Source organism: Lathyrus oleraceus, chromosome 3 (assembly GCF_024323335.1).
Source record: "Lathyrus oleraceus cultivar Zhongwan6 chromosome 3, CAAS_Psat_ZW6_1.0, whole genome shotgun sequence".
Taxonomy (NCBI): Eukaryota; Viridiplantae; Streptophyta; class Magnoliopsida; order Fabales; family Fabaceae; genus Lathyrus; species Lathyrus oleraceus.
This window is the reverse complement of record NC_066581.1, coordinates 353,447,337-353,468,091: the sequence shown is the minus strand read 5'-3', so window position 1 is coordinate 353,468,091 and position 20,755 is coordinate 353,447,337.

Here is a 20,755-nt window from a genome sequence, read left to right as displayed (position 1 = left end):
GTATACAAGTGTTCAACAATCATGTTTTGCATTTCCATATTTAACCTAACCATTTTTTAACATGTTGAAATGAAAAACACATTTTGCTTAAAATATTTTTCTGTGTTTCAACAGTGTTAACCGGTTAACCATATGGGTTAACCGGTTAACGGCCCTGTATTTGAAATTATGAAGTTAACGTTAGATGCGTTAACCTGTTAACTCATTTGGTTAACCAGTTAACACTGTTCGTTTCAGTATTTCTTGGCCTCTTTTCATGAAAAATGTTTTCATATACTTATACCTTTTCACTAATTTTTATGAAGAAAATTATACCTCTTTGAAAAGGTATTTTGATCAATATAAACTCTGGATTTTTTTAATGAAAAAATACCTCCAAGAACTTTCATAAAAACTCAAGATAATCACTCTTTCATATTTGTCAATTTCTCATAAAAGTGTTCATAACAAATTTTTGAGAAGAAACTTTTTAACATTCTTGTTTCATCTCATTCCATTTCTTATTGAACACTTATATATTATCCTTTGAGTGAATTATTTATCCAAGGAGAAGATCAATCAAGAGAAGATTGATAGTACTACACTTTATTTAAATCATCAAAGAAGATTTATTTTTGTTTGACTTGTGATCCAGGATTGTTGGTGTCATACCCCAAAATTTGCCCGTTAAGTTTTCAGGACATTTTTTTAAGACATTCGCATCCATTGTTCAAGACATTCTAATCCAGGTTCAATGTTAAAGGAACCGGGGTCCAGCGCACAGATTACCAAATCCAGAAGATGACCTAAACTGGCATGCTCGCTAGGCGAGCAAACCCTTCGCTAGGCGAAGCCCACGCGTCATTCCTTCGCTAGCTGCTCGCCCAGCGAATCCTTCGCTAGCTCACTCGCCTAGCGAGCTCACGAAATATCAGAAAATTTTGGGCTTAATTCTGAGCCTACCAAGACACAATTATTATAAATACCAGAACTTCACACAGAAAAAAGGGACAGAGAGAAACGGACGGAGACAGAGAAGGAACAAGCAAACCCTAATAGAGGCAACCGGAAAAACCCTGGAGGCTAACGGAGAGAATTCAGAGTAAACCCCGGATACCCCGAAGGAAACTCATCTGCACAAATGTTACCTCCGCCCAACTCAATTGCAAACAGGTTTGCCACACACCCCACTAATTTTATGCTCCTAATTTGATATCTGCAAACACATGAGGCATTATGATTGAATTTCTCATTAGGTTTTGCATATGGGTTTAAGTATGCATGAATGTGTAACACCATATCTTGAATGTTTAACCATGGAATTTCTGTAATGGATGCCATAGGGTTTGGGGTTCCTGAAATCGCACTGTTATCAAAGAAGAACCCAGAACCCGCAGCCGTTCGCCAGCACTTCGCTGAGCGAACATGTAGCGAGGGTTCGCCAAGCCTTCGCTAGGCGAGGCAGTAGCGAACATGACAGTATTTTTTTTTTTTATTTGCATTCTAATCTGATCTGTACTTGATTGACATGCTTTCTATTGCATTTACACACTGTTTGCCTGACACTATTATTGATGTGATTCTTTTGTTTGGTGCAACTCTTGGTTGCACCTTAGCTTGGTATTCTAACCCGTTTGTTGAATTTTTGTGAGGGTTCACATACTCCTGAAGAGACAGTTTGCTAGGTATTCCACTTTATTTGTGGGATACCCTTGTGAAGATTCATTTTAATTACTTGACTGATTACATTGCCTTCGAACATATGATTTGGGCCCTCTCTTGGTTGCCTTACGATATTACGGCCATGTCCCGCGAATGTAAGGATACCCTTAGCAAAGACCCTTCGGTTAAATCATCATAGTCCCTCGAATGTTGCCTTCGAATACATGACTTTGTCCCTCGATGACCCTTCGTGGTAGCCTATGGTTAAATGATGATCGTCCCTTCGAATGCTAAGGTATCCTTACAAATGTTGCCTTCAATGACCAATCGACGACCCTACGATGTCCCTTTACATCCAAAGGATAAGACTACTTACTTCTCAATAGTAAAGACAGTTTTACCCTCATAAGGAGAGGAAATACCTATAAAGACCTTGGTTAGGTATAACTCTTAAACGCTTGCTCACGGCTTAAAATACTTTTCACACCTCATACTTTTTAAAAACATCTTTTGTAGAAAATCACCACTTGGTATACATTCGCACCAGAATCATTGCCGAGTTATATTTTTCTAAACATCTTTCAAAATCAAACGAGATAAACACTTTGTATACATTCATACAAGAATCATTACAAAGTTAAATTCTCCTTTCAAAACATTTTCCCAAACACTTTCTCAAACAAGGAAAACATAAGTGAGTTAAGCAATTAAGAGCCCATGGATAACCATGGATACAAAGGGTGCTAACACCTTCCCTTTGTATAATGTACCTCCCGAACCCAAAATCTAATCAAGGTCTTTCCTGTTCTTTTCCGCCTTTCCTTATTGGATAAAAGAAAAGTCGGTGGCGACTCTTGCTATCCGCGATATTGTTTTTCAAAGCAAAACACCAAAGTCAGTTCACCGTATGACAGTTGGACACAAGGTGTCATACGGTGAACTGACTTTTTTTGTGTTTTTTAATCGCAATGTCGCGGTTAGCAAGAGTCGCCACCGACTTTTCTTTTATCCCATAAGGAAAGGTGGAAAAGAACAGGAAAGACCTTAATTTAGATTCTTAGGTTCGGGAGGTACGTTATACAAAGGGAAGGTGTTAGCACCCTTTGTATCCATGGTTATCCATGGGCTCTTAATTGCTCAATCATTTATGTTTTTCTAGTTTGAAAAAGGTGGTTGAGAAATGTGTAGGAAATGTTTTGAAAAGGAGAATTTAACTTTGTAATGATTCTTGCATGAATGTATACAAAGTGGTTATCTCATTTAGATTTGAAAGTTATTTAGAAAAATATACCTCAGCAATGATCCTAGTACGGATGTATGCTAAGCGGTGATTTTCCAAAAAGGGTGTTTGAAATGTGTAAGGTGGGAAAAAGATTTTAGGTTATGAATGGGCAATTAAGAGTTTACTTGTCCGAGGTCTTTCCGGGTATTTCCTATCCTTGTAAGGGTAAAACTGTCCTTACTATTGAGAAGTAAGTAGTTTTATCCTTGGGATGTAGAAGGGTCATCGTAGGGTCATCGGCTGGTCATTGAAGGCAACAGTAGTGAGGATACCTTAGCATTCGAAGGGACTATCATCATTTAGCCATAGGCTACAGCGAAGGGTCATCGAGGGACAAAATCGTATTTTCGAAGGCAACATCCGAGGGGCCATGATTTATTTTATGATGATTTAACCGAAGGGTCTTTGCTAAGGGTATCCCCATATTCGCGGGACATGACCGTATTACGTAATCGTGGGGTAACAAAGAGAGGTCCGATGTCATTTATTTAAAGTCCATATTTTAAATTTAATTAGGTAAATCTCCACATTAAAATCAATACATTAACAATGATACATTAAAAGTACTATGTTAAAATTAATTGAGTAATCCAGAGTGAATTTCCATAAGGGTATCCCACACATAAGGTGGAACACCTGGCCAGCCGTTTCTTCGAGAATATGTAGCCTTTGCACAATTCAACACACGGGTTAGAGTATCGAGGTAAAATACAATTGAAATTGCACCACAATATAACAGTCCCTAAATCAGACCAAATAATGCAGAATTATCATGAATATTGATCGGACAAACATAAGGCACCGCAGCAAAGAAACAAAACAGCCACTGCTTCGTTCGCTCCTGCCTCGCCTAGCGAAGGCTCAGCGAATGCTCGCTGCAGGCTCGCTTAGCGATGTGCTAGCGAGTGGCCACGGGTTTTGGATTTGATGGCAGCATGATCGCCGGAAACCTGAACTTTCATGGCATTGGATTACAGGCATAGCATACACAATTATACAGGATATTCAGACATATTTAGATTCACATGTGAAATCAAATTACATATCAAAACTTTAATCGTAATGCATCATGTATGTAAAGAACATCGATTGGAAACGCAAAACAGTGGTGATACGCAAACCTGTGTGCAATTGCGATGTTGGATTGCAATGTTGAAAGGGACTGATCACTCTGGATGTCGGCTTGAGTAGGGCGGCGGTAGCTTCGGTGCGGACGAGCTGCCTTCAGGGTTTCCTTACTCTGAATTCTCCGGGTTAGCAGGGTTTCTGTCCTTCTCTGTCTGTCTTGGTCTCTCCGTTTGCCTCTGTCCCCTTTTCGTGGCTGAAGAGCTGGTATTTATAGTGGTAGTGGTGACCTAATGGGCTCAGACTGAAGCCCGGAAATTATAATATTCGCAAGCTTCGCTAGGCGAGTCTGTAGCGAAGGTTCGCTAGGCGAAGGATTTGCTCGCCTAGCGAGCATGCAGTTTATGACCTAATGGGCTCAGAGTGAAGCCCAACCATTCTGGTAATCGCGAGCTTCGCTAGGCGAAGGAGTTGCTCGCCTAGCGAGCAAGCTAGTTTGGGCCTCTTCTGGATTGGGTCTGTTGTGAGCTGGGCTTTTGTTTCTTTAAGATCAGTGCCTTGCAGAATAAGTCGGAACGCCTTGAAAGATGCCTTGTAATATCAACGGGCAAATTTTGGGGTATGACAGCTGCCCCTGTTCAATATTCTTGAACCGAGAGAGTAGAATGGTATGTGCCGTTTGTGGTCTGGAGGTGAAAGATTATTGAACACTAGAATGCCCCAAAAATTTGCGCCTGTCAATTAGTCTTGATTCAGATGGGCTTAAAGATGTCATCCAGGTAGTTGGATGATGAGGGCTCCAGATTGCGTCGTATGTTAGACGATACCTGGAGACATGGGTGTCATACCGGGTCATACGCTAGACCGTATAGTGAGTCATCCATTATGCTGTTGACTTCGCTGGGGAGTCAGCGTGTGCTATATACTGCTGGGGATAAGGGATCAGAATGGATCGTACGTTAGACCGTGTCTGAATACCAGAGTGAGTTGTTCATTAGGCGGATGGCTTTGCTGGGGATGAAAGATCAGAAGGGATCGTACGCTAGATCGTATCTGAGTTGCAGAATGAGCCGTACACTAGGCTGTATCTGACGAAGAAAGTAGTCGTACGCTAGACCACACCCCGGAATGTACCTTACGCTAGGCAGCATCTGAGGATTTGAGTATCCAAATGGGTCGTACGTTAGACCGTATTGGAGTTGCTGAAAGTCAGAATGGATCGTACGTTAGATCGTATCTGAGCTGAAGGTCCAAATGGGTCGTACGTTAGACCGTATTGGAGTTGTTGAAAGTCAGAATGGATCGTACGTTAGACCGTATCTGAGCTGAAGGTCCAAATGGGTCGTACGTTAGACCGTATTGGAGTTGCAGAATGAGTCGTACGTTAGGCTGTATCTGAAGAAGAAAGTAGTCGTACGCTAGACTACACCCCAGAATGTACCGTACGCTAGGCAGCATCTGAGGATTTGAGTATCCAAATGGGTCGTACGTTAGACCGTATTGGAGTTGCTGAAAGTCAGAATGGATCGTACGTTAGATCGTATCTGAGCTGAAGGTCCAAATGGGTCGTACGTTAGACCGTATTGGAGTTGTTGAAAGTCAGAATGGATCGTACGTTAGACCGTATCTGAGCTGAAGGAGTCATATGTTGGGCTGAATCAGAATGAACCGTACGTTAGGCTGTATCTGATAATATTTGTTGTATTTGCAGTGAATATCTGGGATGGGCTTAGAGACGCCACCATTGGGAGGATGTCAGAACGTTCGTCAGATGGATTACATCTGAGAGCTGTATTCGAATCTTGAATGTGATCAGGAGGATAATTAGCCTGAAAAATAAAGTTAGTTTCATGCAATGTCTTGATGCATGAGATGCTTTATGCTTGCGAACATGGCATGCATATACATGCTATGAAATGATGTAAAGTATATGATGCGGAATGACGTAAATGTGAGCATTGTATGCAGGTATGTAATATGAAATGATGTAATGAATGCACTATGCGTCTGAACATTCTTCCAGGGAACTCTACTGGGGAAATAAATCTCCTCTTCTGGTCGGAGATATTGGTATTGATGACCCTGTCTCAGCTGGGGCATTTGACTTCTGTCTGATGGTAGAAACATTTGACAGAGCCTGGCTGGGGATAGAAGAGGTGGCCAATTCATCCGGTTCTGCCAATTTCTTCTGGGAAATAGCTGGTTCTTGTTGGGGAACAGAATTAGCGACGGACTCATTGGAAAGCGTGGTTAGACCTTCTCCTTGGTCCTGAAGTCTCGTAGTAATTGCTATTTTAGGCATGTATTTTTGTAAACATTAGTCATATTCAAATGCATAAATCAATTCAAATTAAATCAATGGACGTTTATGCAATCAAAACAGAGGAAGTAAAACAAAAGCATCTTTTTGGAAATAAAATTGGATTGATTTTGGAAGAGGGCCTACAAATAGGCAATTTATGTACAAGGAGACAGACATCCTAGTAAGAGGACGTTGCCAGGAAAACAGAGAGAAAGCTATGCAGAGAAAGTCCTATCGATTCTAATTTTACTACTGTCATTATGTCTTCAAGCATCTCATCTCCTGCTGTCGGATAGAGGTGATTGGCTTGTTCAGTCCCTTGAACTTGGTTGAAGCTGACAGAGAACGGGATGTAATCATACGCTTTAGTCCCTAATTTTTTGCCTGGACCGCCTTTTCAGGTTTTCAGTCCACCGGGATACCCTTTTTTGCCCAAGCCGCCTTTTCAGGTTTTCGACTTGCCGGGTGTACATTTGTATATGTTTATCCCTAATTTTTGCCCGAACCCTTTTGGTTCGCCGGGATGCCCTTACTTTTGCCTAGGTACGTCGACCTAGCGGGTCTTTTTTATGCGTAGTATTTTTTAACTACGTCCGCGTTCACAGGATGCGGGAAGTCTTCGCCGTCCATTGTAGCAAGTATCATGGCTCCACCGGAGAATACCTTCTTAACCACAAATGGCCCTTCGTATGTGGGAGTCCACTTGCCTCTGGGATCCCCTTGTGGTAGAATGATACGTTTGATCACCAAGTCGCCAATTTGATACACCTGTCTCTTGACTCTTTTGTTAAATGCCTGGGTCATGCGCTTCTGATATATCTGCCCGTGACAAACAGCCGCAAGTCTCTTCTCATCAATCAAATTTATCTGATCGAGCCGAGTCTGAATCCATTCATCCTCGCCCAAACCCGCCTCCTTCATGATCCTTAGAGAGGGAATCTGAACTTCCACTGGTAAAACGGCTTCCGTTCCGTAGACTAAAGAGAAAGGAGTTGCCCCTATCGAAGTGCGTACTGAAGTGCGATAACCATGGAGAGCAAACGGTAACATCTCATGCCAGTCTTTGTACGTTACTGTCATCTTTTGTATGATCTTCTTGATGTTCTTATTAGCAGCCTCTACGGCGCCATTCATCTTTGGCCGGTACGGGGAAGAGTTATGGTGTTTTATTTTGAACTGCATGCAGAGTTCAGTAATCATCTTGTTGTTCAAATTAGTACCATTGTCAGTGATAATTCTTTCAGGGATGCCGTATCGACAAATAAGGCTATTCTTGATGAACCGTGCCACCACATTCTTGGTGACAGAAGCGAATGAGGCTGCCTCTACCCACTTCGTAAAGTAATCAATAGCGACGAGAATGAAGCGATGTCCATTAGAAGCCGTGGGTTTAATCTCTCCAATCATATCGATGCCCCACATTGCAAAGGGCCAAGGTGCTGTCAACACGTTCAATGGAGCAGGAGGCACATGTACTTTGTCCGCATAGATCTGACACTTGTGACAGGTTCTGGAGTGATGGTGGCAATCAGCTTCCATGGTAGACCAATAATACCCTGATCTCAGAATCTTCTTAGCCATTGTATGTCCATTAGAATGAGTCCCAAAAATACCGTCATGCATGTCTTCCATAATCCTTTCTGCTTCCTTTCTATCCACACAGCGAAGCAGAGTCGAATCATGATTACGTTTGTATAACACTCCATTACTCAGAAAGAATTTAGCGGAGAATTTCCTCAGGAATTTTCTGTCATTGATGGATGCCCCTTCAGGGTATTCCTGAGCTTCTAAATATCTTTTTACATCGTGGAACCAAGGTTTCCCCAGTACCCTCTCAGTGTGAAGTTCATAACAGTGTGCTGGTTCATCCAATCGTTCAATAGTGATCCTAGGGGCTTCACCGTCCCATCTGACTCTGAACATAGATGACATGGTAGCTAATGCGTCTGCCAACTGATTCTCCTCTCGTGGAATATGTTCAAATGCAATCTCTTCAAAGTATGGGATTAATGTCATTACCCGCTCTCGATAAGGGATGAGATTTGGATGTTTAGTATCCCATTCTCCTTTGATCTGACTGATTACCAAGGCCGAATCTCCGTACACTCTCAAAAACTTGATTCGCCGATCTATAGCAGCTTTGAGTCCCAAAATACATGCTTCATACTCAGCCATATTATTGGTACACTGAAAGCACAGTCTAGCAGTGAAAGGTGTATGGTAACCTCCGGGAGAAATGATTACCACCCCAACACCGTGGCCCAATGCATTAGAAGATCCATCAAAGACCATGGTCCATCGGGATCCCAATTCGGGTCCTTCATCTGGTCTAGGTTTTTCGTAATCAGTAACAAGCATGACATCCTCATCTGGGAACTCAAAATTCATAGATTGATAATCGTCCACCGCTTGATGAGCCAAATGATCAGCGAGCACACTTCCTTTGATGGCTTTCTGGGTAGTATACTGGATGTCGTACTCCGTTAAGATCATCTGCCATCTCGCTATTCTTCCGGAGAGGGCAGGTCTCTCGAACATGTATTTGATGGGATCCATCCTAGAAATCAACAAAGTGGTATGATTCAACATATACTGTCTTAGTCGGCGAGCAGCCCAGGCCAAAGCACAGCAAGTTCTCTCGAGCAGTGAGTATCTTGTTTCACAGTCGGTAAACTTTTTGCTCAGGTAGTATATGGCATGCTCTTTTCGACCAGACTCGTCATGTTGCCCCAACACGCACCCCATTGAACTTTCTAACACGGTCAAATACATGATAAGAGGTCTTCCTTCAACCGGTGGTATCAGAATTGGAGGTTCCCGGAGATATTTCTTGATTTTGTCAAAAGCCTCTTGACATTCGTCATTCCACATCATCTCTTGATTCTTCCTCAGTAATTTGAAGATGGGTTTGCAGGTAGCGGTCAAATGGGAGATAAATCGGGCAATGTAGTTCAAGCGTCCCAAGAAACCTCTGACTTCTTTCTCCGTACGGGGAGCTGGCATTTCTTGAATAGCTCTCACTTTAGTCGGGTCAACCTCAATTCCTTTACCACTGACAATAAAGCCCAAGAGTTTACCGGATCTTACTCCAAAGGTGCATTTGTTCGGATTCAATCTCAACTTGTACTTCTTCAACCTCTCGAACAGTTTGTATAAATGATCGAGATGTTCTTTTTCAGTATGAGATCTGGCTATCATGTCATCCACATATACTTCTATTTCATGGTGAATCATATCATGGAACAAAACCACCATAGCACGCTGGTACGTTGCCCCGGCGTTCTTTAAACCGAATGGCATTACTTTGTAACAGAAAGTGCCCCATTGTGTCACAAACGTAGTTTTCTCCATGTCCTCCGGTGCCATCTTAATCTGGTTATAACCCGAGAATCCATCCATGAAGGAGAATACTTTGTGTTGAGCGGTATTGTCCACCAGAACATCAATGTGCGGGAGTGGAAAGTCATCTTTGGGACTCGCTCTATTCAAATCTCTGTAATCTACGCACATTCGCACCTTACCATCCTTCTTCGGCACTGGTACCACATTAGCAACCCATTGAGGATAAGAAGTAACGGCTAGAAAACCGGCATTGAATTGTTTCATAACCTCAGCTTTGATTTTCTCAGACATTTCAAGACGCATGCGGCGAACCTTCTGCTTAACAGGACGACAATCTTCCTTCATCGGCAGCCGATGCACCACTATACCAGTATCCAATCCGGGCATGTCTTCATAAGACCAAGCGAAAACCTCTACATAATCATGTAACATCTGAATCAATCTTTCTTTGACACTGTTTTCCAAAACTGCTCCTATTTTGACTTCTTTTCTGTCCACTTCAGTACCTAGATTTACGATTTCGAGTGACTCTTCATGCGGCTGTATAGTCCTTTCCTCTTGCAGTAACAGTCTGGCAAGCTCTCCAGGTACTTCACAATCTTCCTCACTTCCATCTTCGGCTTGGTAGATCGGATTTTCAAAGTCATAATGAACAGTAGCGGAATTATTATCCATAGGATCCAGAGTGGATACGGATCTGCAATTCGTTACGTGAGTGTGTGTAAGAAAGCATAGCTTGTTTGAAAGACGACAGGAAAGATAAAGAGCGCAACATTTGAATGCAACAAAGTCCATTGATTTATTGAATATGAATATGCTTATGAAATGACAAAACCCTTAACAAATTAGCTATTGTGTTCCGGGCGTAGACACAATGCTTTAAGAAGTTCAATTGAAAAATTAAAAATTTGCAATACTAAATGGACAATAACAATTACTCCTGACTAAAGGAGATCAGGATAGTGTCTTCAGCCTTCCAATTATTGAGTCTGTCACCAATTGTTGGGAAAATCCAGCTATCCAGGTCGCAATCACTGTCAGCATCTTCTACAGCATTGATTTGATCTTTGACCATCTTTTCAGAGCTAAATCCCAGACCAGATTTATCAGACTTGTAGGGTATGTTGATCAGTTGACCCCAGCCAGTACAGTTACTATCTTCAACTACAGCTTGAGCGTCCTTCAGGGAAACCATGGCAGGAGGAGCTCTAACAACTTCGGGCACAAAGGGAGTTGGCTTAAGGACAGGACTGGGCGGAGGAACCACTTCAAATGATTGAGACGGAGTCTCGAAGAATTCACCATCCATCTCAACGTATCTGAAGGTGTGCACACTACTGACAATGTATTCTTCTTCCCCACACACAGTGACAATCTTACCCTCTATTGGATATCTCAGCTTTTGATGGAGAGACGAAGCTACGGCACCTGCCCCATGAATCCAAGGGCGACCCAGCAAGCAGGAATAAGCGGGGCGAATGTTCATTACGTGCAAGGTAGTGTCGAAAACCTGAGGTCCTATCTTGATAGGGAGAACCACTTCACCATGGACAACACTCTTCGCACCATCGTAAGCACGCACCACAATGTCACTAGGTTTCAGTTCAAGGCTTTTACAGTCAAGTTTATCAAGCACGGCTTTTGGTAGCACGTTCAAAGAAGAGCCATTATCGATCAACACATGAGACAAGGTGATCCCTTTACACTCAATGGAGATATGCAGAGCTTTATTGTGATTCTTTCCCGCTGGTGTCAGGTCAGCATCGGAAAAGCCTAGCCCATTGTCAACAGTCAGATTAGCAACATAGTTTTCAAACTGATCGACGGAGGTCTCCTGAGGTACATGGGCAGTCTTCAAGAATTTTATCAAGGCATTGGCATGAGATTCAGAAGATAACAACAAAGACAACATCGAGATTTTAGAAGGAGTATGCCCTAACTGTTCTACCACATCGAAATCGCTCTTGCGGATGATTTTCAACACTTCTTCCATCTCTCGTTTGGCAACGTCCTCAGTAGTAGCTTCGATCGGTATCTCTGACTGAGAAGGGTTGACTGGTTCCTTTCCTCGGTTTTCAGGAACTGGAGGTGAGATTTCTGGAGAGAAGATCCTTCCGCTTCGAGTGACTTTACTAGTCCCAACAATGTCATTAGGATTAACAGAATCACCAACTTGTTTTACGCCATGGATGTAGACATCGCCTCCATAATTCCACGGAATGGCTTTACTTGAAGAATACGGTACTGGGCCAGGTGCGGTAATGATTAGGGGGGCTACCTTGGGCTCAACAATAATCTTCACAGGTACTCTGGGAGCAGTAATCTTCACTGGAACCTTGGACCTTGCAATCACAGATATTTCTTCAATAGGGTTTTCCGCCTTAGGAACCCTTTCAAAGAGAATTGTACGATCGTCCATCAGCCGTTGAACACCATTCCCCAATTTCCGGCAACCATCGGGTCGGAATAGACAGAGATCGCAATTTTCCGCACAACCTGGAAATAAACCAGCTTGCAACAACTTCTTCTTGATGATCAGGAGAGAAGATGTTAAGTCCGCTACAGTAGTGATGAGAAAATCGTCATCGAGAGCATTAACAGCCTTGTCATGATTAGGCATAGGAGCAGTGATGACATTAGGAGTCTCCGGAGGCTCGAATTCAATTTCCCCAGCGTCGATCATATCCTGAATTTTGTTCTTCAACAACCAACAGTCGTTTGTATCATGCCCGGGGCTATCGGAGTGATATGCACACCTGGCATTGGGATTATAACGAGGCGAAGCAGTGTTGACATTCGCAGGAGGACCTCTGAGAGTGATTAAGTTTGCCTTTAGCATACTTTGCAGTGCTTGTGCTAAAGTCATATTGAGCTTGGTAAACTGCCTTCTTGGTCTGTCTTGTCTTTGCTGGAAGTTTTGAGCTGGCGGGGCTGCGATTGTCACTGCTCCAACGGCGTGGTCACCATTTTTCTTATTATGATTCTTTTGACCATACACAGCATTCGATTCATTCTTCCCATGGTAGGACTTTTTGCTGCTTGTAGAGTAGCTGCCTGTATCTTTCCACTTCGAATGCCGCTCTCCACCCGTTCACCTGTCAGTATAAGTTCAGTGAAACCTGATGAAGAACTCCCCAGTAGGTGGCTGTAGAATGGGCCAGTCAGGGTACCCATGAACAGGTCTACTAATTCTCGGTCAGTCATAGGGGGTTTGACCCTGCCGGCCAAATCTCTCTATTTCTGAGCATACTCTTTGAAGCTTTCTTTAGATCCCATAGCCATATTCTGTAACTGTAACCGAGTAGGCGCTAGCTCAGAATTATACTGGTACTGCTTATAGAAAGCTGTCGCTAAATCAGTCCAGGTGCGGATGTCAGAGCTCTCGAGCTGATAATACCATTCCAACTGTGTGCCAGACAGGCTCTCTTGGAAGAAATGGATCCATAGCTTCCTATCAGTGGTATGCGGCTGAATCTTTCTCACATAAGCCCTTAGATGCATCTGAGGACAGGACGCACCATCGTACTTAGTGAAAGTGGGGATTTTGAATTTGCGAGGAATGGTCACATCGGAGACCAGACCCAAACTTTCGAAATCCAGACCAGGTGCCTTCTGACCCTCCATGGCTAGCATGCGTTCTTCCAGCAATTTGTACTTATCATCTCTTGGAGAGTACTGTTCATTTTCATACTCTTCATCGTCATCCTCAGGGTTGGAGAAATCAGCATTCTCTTCCTCTGAATCATTCTCCGCCCCCTCTTCTGGACCATTCGGGATTCCAAATTTGATTCCCACAGCCTGTCCTTTACGCCTTCTTCCCGGGTTAATGAAACTCACAGCTTTCTTGTCTTTCTTCTTTTCGACCAAAAGAGCCTTCAGTTCCTCTTGCCCCTTGGATAAGCTTAGCATCATCTCCTTGAATTGAGCATTCTGAGTCTGGAGATCTTTGACAGTTCGTTCGAGATCCATTTTTCTGTGTCTGTGGCAGACCGTGAGAATATGGTCCTTTAGAATACCTGTTATGCAATGTTATGTTATGCTATGCAATGCATGAAATGTTCTCAAGGACTTTTGGAATTTAACTTTGCATAAATTCCCAAAGAGAGAAATGTTTATTGCTAATAAATTTTTTTTTTGATCAATTACAACAGGAATAATAATAAAAATACAATGAAAGCTCAAGTCTCCCAGGGGCGACTTCTTTTTGGGCGAAGATACGCATTGAGTCTTCGTTCCTCATTAAGCTGGCTGGTGAGCTCTAGTACTTTCTTCCTTTCTGCATTGAACTGAGCTTCGAAAGTATCTCTTTCCTCTCTCAACTGAGTCCAGGATCTCTTTAGTTCCTCAACATCGGTAGGCATATCTGGATAAGAAATGATCTGGGAAGTACCTCCTTCGACCCCTGATTCAACAATCAATGGTCCGACTGCAAGATATGGCATGACAAATTCACGAGCTCTGGCTCGTACCCATCTGAGATAAGGCTCCATAGGAATAGAATTTTTCTGTCCTAAAGTGCTTCTTTTCACCATGCCCCAAGCTCGTACAAATCTTTGACGGAGACCTTGAGAGTCATTGTCATAGTCAAACACTATACCTTGGATAATCATTTCATGTGGCCCATCTCTTCGAGCATACCCAAACTGACGTAGGGCTAAGGCAGGATTATAAGTAATACCTCCTCTTATCCCCATGAGTGGTACATTAGGGAATTCTCCACAACGGTCGATGATGATAACATTTTCTCTGAGGTTAGAACACCACCGGATGTCTGAATGGGAGAGTGCCATTATCCTTTGAGACCATTTCAAATTTTGATCATTCTTCAAGACTGATTGAGGAAGGTGCGAAATAAACCACCTAGACAACAAAGGTATGCAGCACATGAGAGTCCCTTGTCTCTTCATAGTACGGGTGTGAAGGGAATGCAAGACATCTCCAAGCAAGGTAGGTACAGGGTTATGAGTGAGAAATATCTTGATAGCATTCACGTCTATGCATTGGTCTGGATTAGGGAATAACACCAAACCATAGATTAGCAATGCTAGAACATCTTCAAAAGCATGGACATTCATAACTTTTAGGAACTCTCGGGCCTTATTTATTAGAAATTTGGCAAGTAAACCCTTCACTCCACTCCTTGTTACCCAATTAGTTTCAATGTCGGACTTTGTCATGTGTAAAGTTGCGGCAACTTCTTCAGACTTTGGCATCCTTTCTAAACCACTGAAAGGTATTTGATCAAGAACAGGTATCCCAAGCAGCTTGGAGAATTCTTCTAATGTGGGTACCAACTGATAATCTGGGAAAGTAAAACAATGATGTTTAGGGTCGAAGAACTGGAATAGGACTCTCATCATATCTTCTTTGAAACCAGTGGTAACTAGAGTGAGAAGAGAACCATGTCTCTTGTTGAACTGAGCATGATCGGGAAGTTCTGACACCAAATCCTTGAGTTGAGGAGAGATTGCTACAAGATTGATCCGGATAGTCTTCCTGGAAGCCATAACCTGTGCAACAGAGCAAAGCTAAATTCCTAAGTCCTTGAAATGGTTAGTATAATGATGTTATGCTGTTATGATGTTATGATGTTATGCAAATAATAAGCATAAACAAGTCACACAATCATTCCTAGGTTTTAAGGCTTGCATGAGTTCTTTAGGTAAGTACCCTCCCCACTGAAGTTTGGTTGGTTCAACCTGTCCTAGAATAGTAACCGGGTTCTAGAAGGATCTCAAATCATCGACCTTTCTTTAAGTCCACTTTAATGCAACACCAAGTGGTTGACCAAAGCTTCCCTAAAGTTCAATCTCAAAGAGTGTAGTATCGAGTATCAACCAACCTCAGTCGGAACCGAAGCCAGTTATCTCACTACTTTCTAATGGCTAGGATGAGTCAATTAGGGTTCTAAAGGTCTGGTTAATGCTTTGATGACAACACGCGAATGCCAAATTTCTCCTCAAGTGAACATGAGGAGCATCAGGACATCCAAAGTGTCACATTAACCGTAGCCATCATTTTAACCATTCCAGTATACGCCGGATAGTCGCGATGATCTATTGCTACTTACCTAAGGTACACTAGATCCGAGTGTAGGATCTTTCACTCAAAATACCCTTAAAAGAAGGAACAATCCAAAAACATAAATGATTTTTTTTTTTAAGATGGACCTCTCTTTAATCGTCCCCAGCAGAGTCGCCAGTTCTGTCATACGGTGAACTGACTTTTTTTGTGTTTTTTAATCGCAATGTCGCGGTTAGCAAGAGTCGCCACCGACTTTTCTTTTATCCCATAAGGAAAGGTGGAAAAGAACAGGAAAGACCTTAATTTAGATTCTTAGGTTCGGGAGGTACGTTATACAAAGGGAAGGTGTTAGCACCCTTTGTATCCATGGTTATCCATGGGCTCTTAATTGCTCAATCATTTATGTTTTTCTAGTTTGAAAAAGGTGGTTGAGAAATGTGTAGGAAATGTTTTGAAAAGGAGAATTTAACTTTGTAATGATTCTTGCATGAATGTATACAAAGTGGTTATCTCATTTAGATTTGAAAGTTATTTAGAAAAATATACCTCAGCAATGATCCTAGTACGGATGTATGCTAAGCGGTGATTTTCCAAAAAGGGTGTTTGAAATGTGTAAGGTGGGAAAAAGATTTTAGGTTATGAATGGGCAATTAAGAGTTTACTTGTCTGAGGTCTTTCCGGGTATTTCCTATCCTTGTAAGGGTAAAACTGTCCTTACTATTGAGAAGTAAGTAGTTTTATCCTTGGGATGTAGAAGGGTCATCGTAGGGTCATCGGCTGGTCATTGAAGGCAACAGTAGTGAGGATACCTTAGCATTCGAAGGGACTATCATCATTTAGCCATAGGCTACACCGAAGGGTCATCGAGGGACAAAATCGTATTTTCGAAGGCAACATCCGAGGGGCCATGATTTATTTTATGATGATTTAACCGAAGGGTCTTTGCTAAGGGTATCCCCATATTCGCGGGACATGACCGTATTACGTAATCGTGGGGTAACAAAGAGAGGTCCGATGTCATTTATTTAAAGTCCATATTTTAAAGTTAATTAGGTAAATCTCCACATTAAAATCAATACATTAACAATGATACATTAAAAGTACTATGTTAAAATTAATTGAGTAATCCAAAGTGAATTTCCATAAGGGTATCCCACACATAAGGTGGAACACCTGGCCAGCCGTTTCTTCGAGAATATGTAGCCTTTGCACAATTCAACACACGGGTTAGAGTATCGAGGTAAAATACAATTGAAATTGCACCACAACATAACAGTCCCTAAATCAGACCAAATAATGCAGAATTATCATGAATATTGATCGGACAAACATAAGGCACCGCAGCAAAGAAACAAAACAGCCACTGCTTCGTTCGCTCCTGCCTCGCCTAGCGAAGGCTCAGCGAATGCTCGCTGCAGGCTCGCTTAGCGATGTGCTAGCGAGTGGCCACGGGTTTTGGATTTGATGGCAGCATGATCGCCGGAAACCTGAACTTTCATGGCATTGGATTACAGGCATAACATAGACAATTATACAGGATATTCAGACATATTTAGATTCACATGTGAAATCAAATTACATATCAAAACTTTAATCGTAATGCATCATGTATGTAAAGAACATCGATTGGAAACGCAAAACAGTGGTGATACGCAAACCTGTCTGCAATTGCGATGTTGGATTGCAATGTTGAAAGGGACTAATCACTCTGGATGTCGGCTTGAGTAGGGCGGCGGTAGCTTCGGTGCGGACGAGTTGCCTTCAGGGTTTCCTTACTCTGAATTCTCCGGGTTAGCAGGGTTTCTGTCCTTCTCTGTCTGTCTTGGTCTCTCCGTTTGCCTCTGTCCCCTTTTCGTGGCTGAAGAGCTGGTATTTATAGTGGTAGTGGTGACCTAATGGGCTCAGACTGAAGCCCGAAAATTATAATATTCGCAAGCTTCGCTAGGCGAGTCTGTAGCGAAGGTTCGCTAGGCGAAGGATTTGCTCGCCTAGCGAGCATGCAGTTTATGACCTAATGGGCTCAGAGTGAAGCCCAACCATTTTGGTAATCGCGAGCTTCGCTAGGCGAAGGAGTTGCTCGCCTAGCGAGCAAGCTAGTTTGGGCCTCTTCTGGATTGGGTCTGTTGTGAGCTGGGCTTTTGTTTCTTTAAGATCAGTGCCTTGCAGAATAAGTCGGAACGCCTTGAAAGATGCCTTGTAATATCAACGGGCAAATTTTGGGGTATGACACAAGGGTTAGTGTTGAAGAGGATTGTTCTGCATACACTTGATTACCTATAGGTTAGATAGTAAGCATCACCATTGGTGTGAGTAGGTTGTACAATAATTCTAACTATAGTGAAATCTCTTTCGAGTCGAAAGGGGAGTGGAGTACCTTCGGAGTGTGAAGGGAACCACTATAATTTCCGGTGTCCTTTTACTTTCCGCAATTTATTTTTCAGCACTTAAACGAAAAATAACCAAGAACTGGAAACAAGATCGAAGAAATTTTTTACCACCTAATTCACCCCCCCCCCCCCCTCTTAGGCGCATTTACAACTTACAATTGGTATCAGAGCAAGTTATAGGTAACTTGTTCCTAGAGATCCAGCATGGCTTCTGCAAGCATAAACCCGGTTTTCAAAGATGGTGGAAGTAGCAACAAGCCCCCACTCTTCTCCGGAGAATATTTCGATTTCTGGAAAATCAGAATGAAGGCACATCTTGAGGCCCAAGGAGAAGGTATATGGGAAGCAGTTGAAGAAGGTCCACACAAACCGATGAATGTGGTGAATGGAGTTGGTACCGCAAAGTTGAAAAACACCTATGACGAAGATGATAGGAAAAAGATTCTGAATGAGAAGAAGGCAATCAACATACTCCAAAGCGCTCTTAGTATGGACGAGTTCTTCCGTATATCTCAATGTAAATCGGCAAAGGAGATTTGGGACACCTTGGTAGAAACACATGAAGGAACCGCCGAAGTGAAGAGATCGAGGCTAAACACTCTAAGTCAAGAATATGATATGTTACGTATGCAGCCCGGTGAATCTATAGTTGCCTTACAAAAGAGATTCGTCCATCTAACAAATCACTTGATTGCTCTCGGTAAAACCTTCACCAATGATGATCTCAACCTGAAAGTCCTAAGATCTTTGACAAGAGAATGGCAACCGAAGGTGACCGCTATTTCGAAAAAGAAGAGTCTCTCAACGATGAAATCCGCGTCTCTATTTGGCAAACTTCAAGAACACGAATTGGAACTTGGAAGGCTCGAGAAGCACGAAAGTCAAGAAAAGAAGTCCAAGGGAATTGCCTTGAAGGTTGATTCAAAAAATGACAAAGATAATGAGACGTCCGAAGATGAGAACTTTATCCTTCTTGTGAAGAAGCTTGGTAAGTTTTTTAATAAAAATCAAAATTCCTCTTATCCTAAAAAGAATAAACATTTCAGGAAAAAGGAAGCATCCACATCAATGCAAGACGTCACTTGTTATGAATGTGGAAAGCAAGGTCACATAAAGCCAGATTGCCCGAAACTTGCAAAGAAAGGAGGATTCAAAGGCAAGAAGGAATTCAAGAACAAAAAGGCTTATGTTGCTTGGGACGATAATGAGATAAGTTCATCTTCGGAGTCGGAAAGCGATGAATGTGTGAACATGGCTCTTATGGCTTCACATCACTCCGATAAAGAAATCGATGAGGTTAATAGCAACTTTTCAGTTTATGACAATGACGCACAAGATGTTATAGATGAACTTTTAAAAGAATGCAAGACGTTGTATAAAAGTATTTCATCCCAAAAGAAACGAATTTCATCTTTAGAAGAAAATAATATTGCTTTGGAAAAATATATTGAAAGTGAAAAACAAAAGTTGATGGATGAAAAACAAAGTCTTGTATGTAAGAATTGTGAGTCTTTATCTTTCCAAATTGTTCAACTTAAAAGAGTTTTAGAAAGATATGAAAAAGGTCAAATTGGCTTGGAGGAAATTCTTAGGCACCAAAGGTATCCTAATGATAAAAGTGGATTAGGATATTCTAAGTTTTCCAAACCAAGCACAAATGAGATCATTTTTGTTAAAGCAAGTGAGCACGTTGTTAAAGAGAAAGTAAACAATTCTAAAAGTGTGCATCAAAGTCATAAAAAGAAAATGATTGCTAAGAAGAAGAATTATGTTCCTAGATATAGAAGTCATTTTCAACCTACTTGTTTTTATTGTGGAATCAAAGGTCACACACCTAATGCTTGTTATGTGCGAAACATTGGCATTGCAAAAGGGCATTATGTGTGGGTTAAAAAGGGTACTAACTACCAAGGACCCAAAGCAATTTGGGTACCTAACAAAACTTGATTTTGTTTTGTAGGTATGCTTGAAGACAACTTCGAATCAATGGTATCTTGATTGCGGTTGTTCAAAGCATATGACGGGCAATGTCAACAAATTTTCACATCTATCTTTAAAGGCCAAAGGATATGTTACATACGGTGATGACAATAAAGGAAAGATCCTTGGAGTAGGAACCATTGGAGCACCTCCTTTTACCATCATCGAAGATGTCCTTTATGTTGAAGGCCTGAAGCACAACCTACTTAGCATAAGTCAATTGTGTGACAAAGGGTTTCGAATCAACTTCACAAAGGATGAATGTTTAATAGAACATGAAGTCACCCATGACATTTTGCTAAAAGGTAAAAGGTTTAATAATATTTTTATGACTTCATTTGATGACTCTTCCTTGAAGGTAAAATGCTTAATGACGAACAACAACGAGGCTTGGCTATGGCATACAAGATTCGCTCACATTCACATGGAGCACATGAACAAGTTGATTAAGCATGATCTAGTTGTTGGTCTTCCAAAGATTAAGTTCATCAAGGATAAGCTATGTGACGCATGTCAAAAAAGAAAGCAAACCAAGACAACTTTCAAATCCAAGAATGTTGTATCTACGTCTAGGCCACTTCAACTCTTGCACATGGATCTCTTCGGTCCATCAAGAACGAAAAGCTTCGGAGGTAATGTTTACGCTTTAGTTATTGTTGATGATTTCTCTAGATATACGTGGACATTGTTTCTAGTGCAAAAAAGTGATGCTTTCAAGGCTTTCAAGAAGTA